Here is a 12,431-nt window from a genome sequence, read left to right as displayed (position 1 = left end):
TTCTCAGTGCTAAAATTAGCTATATTCAACTTATTTACTCATCTATTTTGCTAGGACATAAATAAACAGGAGGCATATTTCATAATACCATATCTTAATGACAGGAATATTTTCGCCACCACCCACGTTAATACCAGATGACACACAAATTGCCACAACATCAGACTCACAATTAAGAGAGCCTCAAGGCAGCCCACCCCTTGTACAAACCTCACCACACACTAAACATCGAGAAACAAATACGGCAGATTCAGATGATGAGTGGGAAACCACCTCTGACGTAGGAAGTGCGGACTTTGCCACTGCCTTGCACACGTATGCCAATACACTTAACAGGGTTCACCGGTCCGGTCGTACATATTCCACCATTCCCTCACACAACGATAAACACGTCCAAGTTGAATTAACAGGGCAAACAGTAAAAATGGTTCAAGAAACAAATACCGCAGATCTAACAACCACACCTCACGTGTTTGTGTATCACGAGGATAAAACTGCCCCAAAATTCTCTGGCACAGACAAAGATCGCATTGATGTCATTTCATTAGTCAGTCAGTGCGAACAGATGTTCATCAAGCGCCACATACTAGATGAACAAGAGAAAATTGCTATTTTTTCATCTTGCATAAGCCAGGAAAGTTGTCCAGCAAGCAATTTATTGCGCTCAGATAAGCTCCATCGTGCTAGGACATATGATGAATTTAAAACTGAATTTCTGAAGAAATTTTCTGGAGGTATGAACTTCTTGCCAGGTATAATTCCAGAATTACATAAAATTGTAGATCTTGTAAGGGAGCACACTAGAAACCATGTGCTCAGTGAAATAACTGCTGATGTCTCCACAATCAAGAGAACTTTATTAGCTACATTGGAGAATTCTAATTGGATAACAGATGATGAAAAGATGTCCCCAGACCTCGTCATGGACATCATTGGTTATGTAGCTGCCTTGTGTAAATTACCTGATAGGACCCTTAAGATCGCCAAGACGATCGCGTACACCCCAGGAATGTGCTTGCTAGACTTAATGAACGAGGTAGAGATGCAGTGCAGTAAAGCAGGTGTGGTCGACACACATGCACATTCTGGTAGAATCAGGGTACCTGAGACATTATCAGCTGTGAAAACATCTACACCGACCCCAAACAGAGAACAAAATCGATCGCGACCAGAAATCAGGCAGGCCAAACAAACAAAAACGCCTAGGCCTCGTTCCCAGACGCCTTCCTACAGGCAGTTTCATAAGTTTTTGCGCAGCCCGAGCAGGTCTTGCGCCATAAACAACACTTCTTATGGGAAATCACCTCGTAGGTCACAGTCAAGGGATAGGTCCATTCTATGTCATTATTGTGCAAAACCAGGACACACAAGACATGAATGCTTTATCAAGGCAAAAGAGGACAAACAAAAGACACAAGGATTTGGTCCTTACTGTAGGCATCATAGATACCAAGGGCACTGGACTAGTGATTGCAAAACAGTAGAAAAAATTGTGTCTGTGTTCAATTCGGGGGAAGACCAAGTCATGACAAAAAACGAACAAACGTAAAGAAGAACAAGGCTAAACTTCACATAGGAGGCATGTTGGGAAATGAGTGTATCTTGATACCAGCTGTATGTGAGGATCAAAACGTTTCCTTATTTTTAGATACAGGCTCTCCAGTGAACTTAATAACACATGAAGAACTAAATAGAATTCTTAAAAATAAAAAGAAAGTAACTTTTCTGGATGAAGCTGATTTAGATTTATACACAGTAGATGGACAAGAGATTACAGTGAAAGGTATGATAAGATTAAATCTCAGTTTCACAGAAACTACAAGACCATTCTCTGCATTTTTCTATATCGTTGAAAACTTAGCAATTAAAGCTCATATGTTACTGGGCTTAAGATCCATGAGAGCTGAGAACATAACTATACTCCCACAAATGAATGGAATAGACTTTGATAATGAATTCATAGAGGAAATAACTTCAGAGCCCATACCGATTGGTAGAAGAGAGCCAAAAAGAATTGGTAATATTAAAGGCTTAAACAAACATACACAAACAGATGAGTGTATAGATCCACTCCCACCACCAACCCCATCCTCCGGAATTAGTGACCCAGATAACAGTACTGATTTATCAATTTTTCCAGCCCATCTCACTAATGATTTAGTTATACCACCTAATTCATACATGAAGGTTACCATAAAGAGCAAATTACGGAATAGTACTGTTCTTGTCTTAGAAGAATTATGTAAAGTAAAGGGATTGTCAGTAGAAAACGCATTATGTCATACGAACGACAAAGGGCAAACTCAGATATTCATAATTAATCACATGAATGGGGAAGTTCAGTTGAAAAAGGGAACTTGCATAGTTAATATTGAAAAATGTCCCGCCCCTGTGAAGGAAATAAATATTGGTGGAGTAACAAGTGAGATAAAATCTACGGATAGAGAAAGAATAAAAGAGAATTTAATTCACTCAGGTGAATTTGATGAAGAAATTGATTAGTTAACCCTGCTGAAAACACACAGGGACACCGTAGCATTGCCCGGAGAACAATTAGGGTGTACTAACTTGATTAATCACATGATTAATGTGCACCCAGAAACACCACCAATTTTCGTACCAGCTTACCGCATACCACACTCCCAACGTACACTTGCAAATCAGTATGTCGATGAAATGTTAAAACTTGGAATCATTGAACCTTCAGTCTCCCCGTGGAATGCCCCCCTATTCTTCGTGCCCAAACGAAATGGAGAAATGCGTGCGGTAGTAGATTACCGTACACTGAATAATCACACAATCCCAGACAGATTTCCCATGCCATTGCTAAGCGATGTTCTACAGAATATTGGTCCTGAGAATAATATATTCTCGACCATCGATCTCCTAAACGGCTACTATCAGATTCCGGTATCTAAGGAGTCACGTAATTACACTGCCTTTTCAACAGACAGAGGCCATTATCAATATACAAGAATGCCAATGGGACTGAGGACAGCCCCAGGCACATTCCAGCGTCTTATGAATTACGTATTGTCCGGAATTTTAGGACAAGAATATTTGTTTATCTTGACGATATTATAATCGCAACGAAGAATATTAAGGATCATCTCAGGATATTAGACTTACTCTTACAAAAGCTTAGTGATGCTGGATTAAAAATTAAACTTTCTAAATGCAAATTTTGCTTTAAGGAAATAAATTTCTTAGGCCACAAATTAAGTTCTGATGGTATTCACACCACTGATGACAAAATACAGGCAGTGAGAGATTTTCCTGAACCCACTACGACTGACGAAGTTAGACAATTTTTAGGTCTGGCTGGGTACTATAGGTCATTCGTACCACAGTTCTCTCATATAGCCTTTCCTCTATTCCAACTACTCAAAAAAGATGCTGTATTCCAATGGGAAGAAGAACAAAAAAGGGCATTTAACAATCTAAAAATTAAACTAACAAATGCACCTTGTTTAGGATATCTGGATTAAACAAAATCATTTCTTATTTGTACAGACGCATCAGTTAAAGGATTAGGGGCTGTACTGATGCAGGAAGATAAAAGAGGAAAGAATCGACCAATTGCATTTGCCAGCAGACAAACAAGAGGTGCGGAGAAAAATTATTGCACTACAAACTTAGAGGCAACTGCAGTGGTTTTTGCATTACAAAAGTTTCGAGATTTGGTATATGGTTACGAAATCCACTTATTCACCGACCATAAACCACTGGTGGGTATATTTAAAGAAAAACTCCTTTCTGGGAGGAGAGCAAGATGGAAGTGTACAGTTGAAAACTACAATGTACAAATTCATTATATACAAGGTAAAATGAACATAGTAGCTGACTCTTTATCTAGGAACCCGAACACAATTCAGGTCGCGGCGTTAGATCTCAAAGGAAATATCCCAAACCACGAGGATATCGCAAAGGCACAAAGACTTGACCCAATATGGTCTAAAGTAATATACAAGTTAGAAAGTGGAGATGACATACAATTACCCAAACTGCATGTCCCACTTGAACAATTCACAATGGTCAATAATACATTATACAAAATTAACTCTAAACAACCAAAACGCCAAAGAAATACTAACCAGTTGGTAGTACCTAATGACATGATACCCCAAGTATTACGATTGATACACGACAGCCCACATGCAGGACATCCTGGAAAGGATAAGACATTCAACCAAGCCCAGCTATCATATTACTGGCCTTCATTACGAAAAGATATAAACAATCATATTGACAGATGCGAATAATGTGCGAAACACAAAGGATACCCAATCACACCTGCACCGATGGGTAATTACCCTGTACCACATCAACCATGGGACGTTGTCGCTGTTGATTTACTCAAGATGCCATTATCATACAATAATAACCTATACTTATTCGTAGCAACGGATCATTTTTCCCGTTATGTCATTTTAGCTCCAATTAAAGATAAGACAGCAGAGACAGTAGCAAAGGCAATAACAGATAATGTAATATGTCGCTTTACTACCCCAAAGGTACTAATAAGTGATAATGGAGGAGAATTTAATTCTGAGATCTTACAAGAAATATGTAAACAATACAACATCAAAAAGGTTAACGTTTTGGCCTATCACCCAGCATCGAATGGGTTGGTAGAGAGACAAAATAAAAGGTATTAGATGTGCTACGACACATTCTCAGTGAAAATTATGCAAGCTGGGATGACTGGATTCCCAGAGTAGAGGCCTCAATTAATGGGTCTATAAATAAATCCATCGGTGACACACCACATTTCATTATATATGGCACAGATAAAAAATTACCATATGAGCTCCTAGAAGGGGACAGCATGCCTATATACAATTACGATGATTACTCTAAACTCCGTTTACGTGAATTCCAGGACATTCACAAAAGAGTCAAAAAACAATTAACGATGTCCAAGGAAGAAATGACGGAGGCATTTAACAAGAAGGCAAAAGATTCACCTATCAGCTTAGGAGACATTGTTTACGGTGTCATTCATACGAGAGAATAAATTATCCCCAAAATTTGAGGGCCCATACAGAGTGATTAACATAAAAGCAAACAAAGTTTTAATTAAGTCACTTTCAAGTGGCGAGGAGAAACAAGTTCATATTGACCATTTAAAACGAGTTTCAAGGGAATTATCACATAATTATTCAGCCTCGGATACAACCGAACAGGTGAACGTACCTCAAGGAACCAAGCAAGAACACAACAATGATTACAAAATGAAATTAAGGTCATATACCAAACAATCGAACATAGGTGCAACTGTTCCAATCAAATCTACAGTACATCATTTACGAGAATTAAATATCGATTTAAACTCCTTCTATAAATGAAATAAACCGTAACGCACATCATCACTATCATCGACCACAGCATTATAGGAAATTAATAGATTTTTTTTTTCGGTAGGTTACGATGAAGGGACTTATGCTATGGATTCTCCTCTACATAGCAAGAGGATATGCGCACTTAGACCCCAAACATATAGTACGACAAGGATGCCTCATAGCTCCAACGGCCACGACTATAATCGTTAAGGACGTCATGAGTACTGAAATAAGTCTAGATTACTTGTATGACTTACCTACTTATCTAGACAGACTTGCGACGCCAATGTGAACTCTGGACTTCATGATAGGAAATTATGTTTCACAAGCACATAACACCAAGGAAGTGAATGAAATGGTAAAGTTAGCGAAATGGAAACTAGAACAGGCGAAGTCAACTATGCTCGTCATGATCCAAGATCTCCCATCTTATGGAACGGAGGTACTGAGCGACAGGAACATCATCACCCCTACTCGCCAAAAGCGCGGTTTGTTCGACCTGGGCGGCGCAGTTCTTGGGAACATCTTTGGATTGGCTACAGAGGATGACCTTAAAGAAATAAACAACAAATTTAATAAGATAGCTCAGGTACTAACATACCAAGATAAATTCATCACAGGACAGAACTCAGCAATGAAGACAATTGTGAAAAATCTGAAACAAGCAGAAAACATAGCTCTCGAGAGTGTAGATAAAATAAATGAATTGGAGGGAAACGTTACCCTTTTTCAGCACTTCTCCATCATCACAGAACATATTGACACGATTCTACTACAATTAGAGAACACTAGAGATCGTTTCAGGGCACTTATGCAAGGAATTTCGAATGCTGGTGATGGCAAGATCACAATTGACTTACTCCCAGTTCATGAGCTACGTCATATAGTTAGTCAAGGCATACATAAACATAAATTGAAGCTGTTGTTCCGCAGTAGGGAATTTATGCAATATTACCCGTATTTAGAAGCAACACTAACACCAACATCAGTGGTAGTTCATGTACCATTCATCACTGAAGACCTGTTCACATTATACCAAATACACCCTTTCCCCTATAAAAATAACAACACTTTGGTCATCATCAACATCAACACAGACACCGAACTCATCATGGTCTCCAAGAGATGGGACACTGTCACTTTCGCAAGTGAGTCAACGATTGAACGAAAGTGCCGCACATCCTTACATGCTGTTCATCTTTGTCCTGCGTACATTTTCACGTTTCAGCCTACTGATACAGTCCCTTGTGAAATGGCTATCATCAGAAATGACAATATTCATCATCATTGCAGCTTCACTTTTGCTCCAGATAAACTTGTACACCATCAACGCATTGGACACTCACAGTTTTTTTATTTCCCTCATAACACATCAGTTTACAATAGTCTGTCCAGATATACCACCATCTCATACATCAGCATCAGGATTATACATAGCACCAGACTACTGTGCGGTATTTGCACCAGCCATGTCTACTTTATCCACCATCAATCACTACGCCATTCTCAATCATACACACAAACATTTCCACCCACTGCCTGATATGAACTTAAACATGAGCACAAGTATTAAGCTGACTTCACCTAAGTTTGAAACTATGCAGCTGATCAATGAAACAATGAAGCCCTGGGAAGATTTGAGTTTGAGTATGTTCAACCCATATTATGTGTATAGCCTAGCACCTACTGTCTTTATAATCGTCTGCATTGTAGTTGCAGTACTGCTGTTCGCAATGCACAGAATGCATGCAAGAATTGCTAATTTGGAGTCATTATTTAGTGGGGGGAGAGTTAACATCAAAGTTAACCACCCTGAATGAAGTGTATATATTTTGTATATAGTATTAATTATATATATATATATATATATATATATGTATATATATATATATATATATATATATGTATATATATATATATAAATACAAAGAAGAATGACCCATATATGGCAGACCAGTACCATTATATTTAAATGAAATATTAATAACTCTTACCATAATCTTAATTTTAAACTATTTTTTTTTCTTGCATGTATGTATTTCACTACAATAACCCAAGTACATACTGTATTACAGTTAAATAATTTACTTTAATGCATTTATTCAAATATGTATACAACTTGTTTAAAATGTAATATTACTGAATAATCACTATTTACTATGAATATTATATATATACAATATTCATACAATTATGTTACTTTTACAATATTATGTATTTCACTTAATTAGCTTATAATTTCATTATAATGTGTATATAATGTGTATTAATATGTTAGGACTATTGACTGTCGATGGTACGCCATTTTCGCGTGACCGAGCAGATATCAGAACTCCATATTATAATTACAAATCATAATAGATAGATAGATAAATAGATAGATAGACAGCTCTATGCGAGCCTGGGAATAGGAAATGAGCTTGCAAATTACACTGAGGAAAGCTGACGACAGTGGCTAGTAAGGAGATGATGCAGTTAGTTGTCAGCAGTCCACCCGTGAACAAAGCCCTAGTGACCATACACACACATACACACACACTCACACACAGGCTTCTTAAACTTTCCATCCACAAGGAACACACGTGATACGTCTCCTGTTTCACCAGAATTTAGGAAAGAGAGCTCAGAAGGAGACAAGCCATACAAGAGACAGGTCGCAGGGAGAAGGGCTTGGCAACTTGAGAGAGAGACAGAGAGATAGCTAGCGGGACTGGACTCTATACTTCGCTCTGTGTGAGAGACTTGTTAATATTTCCAAGACAAAAAAAAGTAGTCCCATACTATTCTTTACCTCTCCTGTCACTACATGACAAATGGGAAAGAAGATTATCTACTACAAGCTACTCCAAGATATAAAAACCGCTCGTCCACAAGTCTGATACATATATAACTCAACCACAAAGGAACCACAAAGTCTTTTATGACATTACCGCCTCTTATTCCTACTTAGTTGCCACATCCCTTCCAATTATCTACCTTCCTCTCGCGTGCCTTTTGTCTACCTGTCTCTCCTCCCTTCTTGTTTTTCCATACCTACTTCTCTTTCACATACCTCTCCTGTTCGCTTTTCTTCATTATCTATGTTGTTTCTACTTATTTTTACTTATAGTATCCCATAACTATTAACTTCTCTGCCCTCCCCCCCTTACGCCTGTCTCCTAGCATAATCCCACCGCCTTTCATACTTAGTGCTTTTTAGACTGGTCCGTTCCTTCTCTTTCTTACCTTAATTTGTCTCCACCACGCTTGTCTGCATGTCTCTATCTCACGTCCCTATTTCCTTCCTATATCCTCTATCCTTTCTTTTTCCATACCTACATCTCCTGTCTGTTGTTTCCTCACCTCCAGCAGCTCTCCTTTTCCTTTCTCTTTTCACCTCTCCTCTCTTTGCTTCTCCTTTACTCACCTTCTGTTCTCTTCTATTCCACTTCTCTCCTCTCATCTCCTCTCTCTTTTCTGTCCCTCTCTAGCTTCACCTTTCTCGTTCGTTTCCTGCTCCACTTTTCTCGTTTCCTACTTTTCTTTTCTCGTCTCGTCTCCTCTCCTCTCCTGTCCCTTACTAAACCTTCCTTTCCCCTTCTCTTTTTCTCTCTCCTCTCCTTTCCTCTCCCCTCTTGCTGCTTCCTCACCTTCCCACATACCACTCCTCAGCACTAGCCCTTGTTTTCCTGCCTTTCATTCACGTACCTCTCACAATCTTCATCTCCACCAACATCTCCCTCACATCCCTTACGTCTCCCTTACTTCCCTCACCTCTTATTCACTTCCTTCACCTCTCCATCACTTCCCTCACCTCTCCATTACTTCCCTCACCTCTCCCTCACTTCCCCCACCTCTCCATCACTACCCCCACCTCATCTTCACATCCACCACCTCTCACTTCCCCCCCCTCTCCCTCACTTCCCGCGCCTCTCCCTCACTTCCCCCACCTCTCCCTCACTTCCCCCATCTCTCCCTCTTTCTCTCCCACTGGCGTCTGGATTTATTGCTTGTTGGGGTATTACTTCTTAGCGCGGGCTTCACCATCAGTCATGTGGCGGGAAAAGTGGCGACGGTACGCGAGGGAAGTGTGGAGAGAGAGAGAGAGAGAGAGGTTCGGAGAGAGAGAGAGAGAGAGAGAGAGAGAGAGAGAGAGAGACGCAGACAGAAGAGACGCAGACTCTGAAAGGCACGGACAATGACAGACACAGACAAATTGTGACGCGCAGACAAACAGATAGACACAGACAAATTGTGACGCGCAGACAAACAGATAGACACAGACAGACAGACACACACACACACACACACAGACAAGTAGATATAGACAGTCAGACAAACAGACAGGCAGAGACCGAAAAAGTTACACAGATACACAGACGGGCAGACAGACAGGGAAGATGGAGGGGGAAGACTTTAAGGAGAGAGGTGGAGGGGGGGGGGGAGGTTAGGGAAGTAATAGTGAAATAAAAAGGAGTGGAGGAATGCAGGAGAAAGTAGAGATAAATACGAGATGGGAGAGGAAAGGAAGGGGAGAGGGGAAGGGGAGAGGAATGAGGGGGGAGGGGGGAGGGAAGGGAAGGGAAGAAGAGAGATGGATTAAGATGGAAGGAGGGGAAAAGTGGCTGTGGTACACGGGGGATCTCTGGTGATGATGAGTGAAGACCTAGAGAGAGAGACAGAGACACAGAGAGAGAGAGACAGAGACAGAGATTAAACAAGGGTAAAGTTCACTATTATTTCAGTGCGTCTACTTCTTTTAATTTTAGGCCAGGGTAAAGTGGACAGAGTATAGTACAATATTTTTGTGTTATAGCCATACACTCAGGATGGAGAGACAGTATTTCAGGATGGAGAAACAGTAATTCTTGACGGAGAGACAGTAATTCAGGGTGGAAACAGCAGTTCAGGATGTGGAAAGAGTAATTCAGGATGGAGAGAGAGTAATTCAGGATGAAGGGAGAGTAATTCAGGATGGAGGGAGAGTATTTCAGGATGGAGAGACTGCAATTCAGGATGGAGAGACAGCAATTCAGGATGGAGAGACAGCAATTCAGGATGGAGAGACAGCAATTCAGGATGGAGAGACAGTAATTCGGGATGGAGAGATAATAGTTCAGGATGGAAAGAGTAATTCAGGATGGAGGGACAGTAATTCAGGATGGAGAGAGAGTAATTCAAGATGGACAGAGTATATTTAGGCAGAGTTAAACGGATAGAATACCACAACATTCTTTTATATTTCTTTCTCCTTAACCTTGCCCAGATTTTCTTCCCTTTGTACTTACTTGGTGTCGGCAGCCACCGCTCGATATCAAGGTACTTCGTATCTTCAGAAACGAGTCATAACGCGGGAACCGTTGGCCCGATTGGACTGGAAATTGTTTTATTCTTTTAGTTAGAGCAGTTTATCGATACCTTTTTCTAAAAAAAATTGTGTTACATGCACCGTTTTTGCTGTTACGGTAACAAACCAACCAACAGACATACAGAAATCGGATCATTATAATATAGATTAAAGTACACCAGTATACTAAACAATTTTAGGAGTATAAGGAGTGAGGAAGGAGTGGCGGGAGAGTGATAATACAAGAAGCATGTCACTCTTCTCCTTTGTGTCATGCCGGTAATTTCAGTATTGGACGAAGGACGAATCCATCACCTGCATAAAAAGCAAATGCTAAATTTGAAACAAAAGACCAGGAATGAGTCAAAACTCTGGAACCGGTGGCCCGATCGGGCTGGAAATTGTTTTATACTTCAGGTTAGAGCATTATAACGGTACCTTCTTACTCTAACAAAAATTTGCGCTTCATGCGCCAGTGTTGCTGTGTTATGGTAATAAAACAACAAACAAAGGGAAATCGGATCATTATAACATAGATTTCACGTACCTGCGTTGTTGAGAAAAGAAAGTACCACAGCTCTACATCCTGTCCATAATGCCTTCATGACTAGCTTCATATTCTGGTGTTAATCTATCGCTTCAACTCAGCGCTCAAGGCGGAGAGATGGTCGTTGTAGGCCAAGTTAGAGTAACAGGAGTTTAGCACCCTACAATATTGCCCAGTGTTGGAAGGACGTGTTTCTTGTGGGGAGCTAGAAAGTGACCATTAGCCCTGCACAACCAGCTGTTTCTCCCTTAGCTGAGTAAAATCGCCAGGACGCAACAGGACTAAAATATAAACCACACCACAGGATGGAGGGGTTGTGAACAGAGAATACTTGATATGGTCGTCCCTTGTCCTCGTTATCCCTCCCTCTCCCTCCTGACCCATCATTTCTACTCAACTATTCCCCTCCCTGCCTAACACCTCCATTTCTCTCTACCCGCCTCGCTTTTACACTACTCTCCCCACTACAGGTCCTCGTGTACACACACACACACACACACACACACACTCTCTCTCTCTCTCTCTCTCTCTCTCTCTCTCTCTCTCTCCGGTTCCTTTTTTCCCCTTCCCCTATCCTTTCATCTGTGTACACTTTTTCTCCCCTCTTTTTTCTCTCCTCTTTCCCTCCCCCCCCCTCTCTCTCTCTCTCTCCACACTACACCCCACCTAATCTCACTCCCAATAAAGGTTTTCATAAAGGGATAAAAAGAGATGGTTTTACCCCTGTGTGAGGCTGCCCCATAGAGTCACCCAGTAATGGCCTTTTGGTGTAGCGGAATTTTTGCTGTCACCGGAGTGTGAGGCTACACTCCTCCCTCTACTCCACTCTTAGGGCTAATTAAGGTCTACTGTATACTCTGACTTTAATATTTACTGTTCTGGCGTTGACATTTACTGTTTTTGCTTTATCATGCATTATATCGCTTGGTAATTCATCTCAGCTTCTCGACTCTCAGGTCTAATTCATTCTACTGTATACTACTATAGCTTTGCTATCTGCTGTTTTTGCTTCATTTTGCGTTTTAGCTTTATCATATATTCTCTGCGTCACCTGACAATTCATCTTTACTTCTCGACTGTCAGGTCTAATTTATTTCTGCAGTACACTACTCTAGCTTTATCATGTCCTGTTTTTAGCCTTCCCATACACCGTTTTAGCTTCATCATTTACTGTATTAACCGGGCTTCACCGGGTAGTTCCTCTCTACTTCCCGAC

At 40.5% G+C, this 12,431-nt stretch overlaps 1 protein-coding gene across 1 annotated transcript in view; it reads left to right on the top strand.

Moving 5' to 3' along the window:
* Nucleotides 1-12,431, top strand: part of LOC145412686 (glutamate receptor 1-like) — a 453,191-nt gene that overhangs the window by 187,843 nt on the left and 252,917 nt on the right. The gene's annotated exons all lie outside the window — the stretch shown is intronic.

The sequence above is a fragment of the Coenobita brevimanus genome, chromosome 1, assembly GCF_032717465.1.
Source record: "Coenobita brevimanus isolate Jiangsu-jjx chromosome 1, ASM3271746v2, whole genome shotgun sequence".
In the NCBI taxonomy this organism is placed as follows: Eukaryota; Metazoa; Arthropoda; class Malacostraca; order Decapoda; family Coenobitidae; genus Coenobita; species Coenobita brevimanus.
Note: the sequence above shows the minus strand (reverse complement) of the source record. Positions and strands in the feature narration are given on the sequence as shown.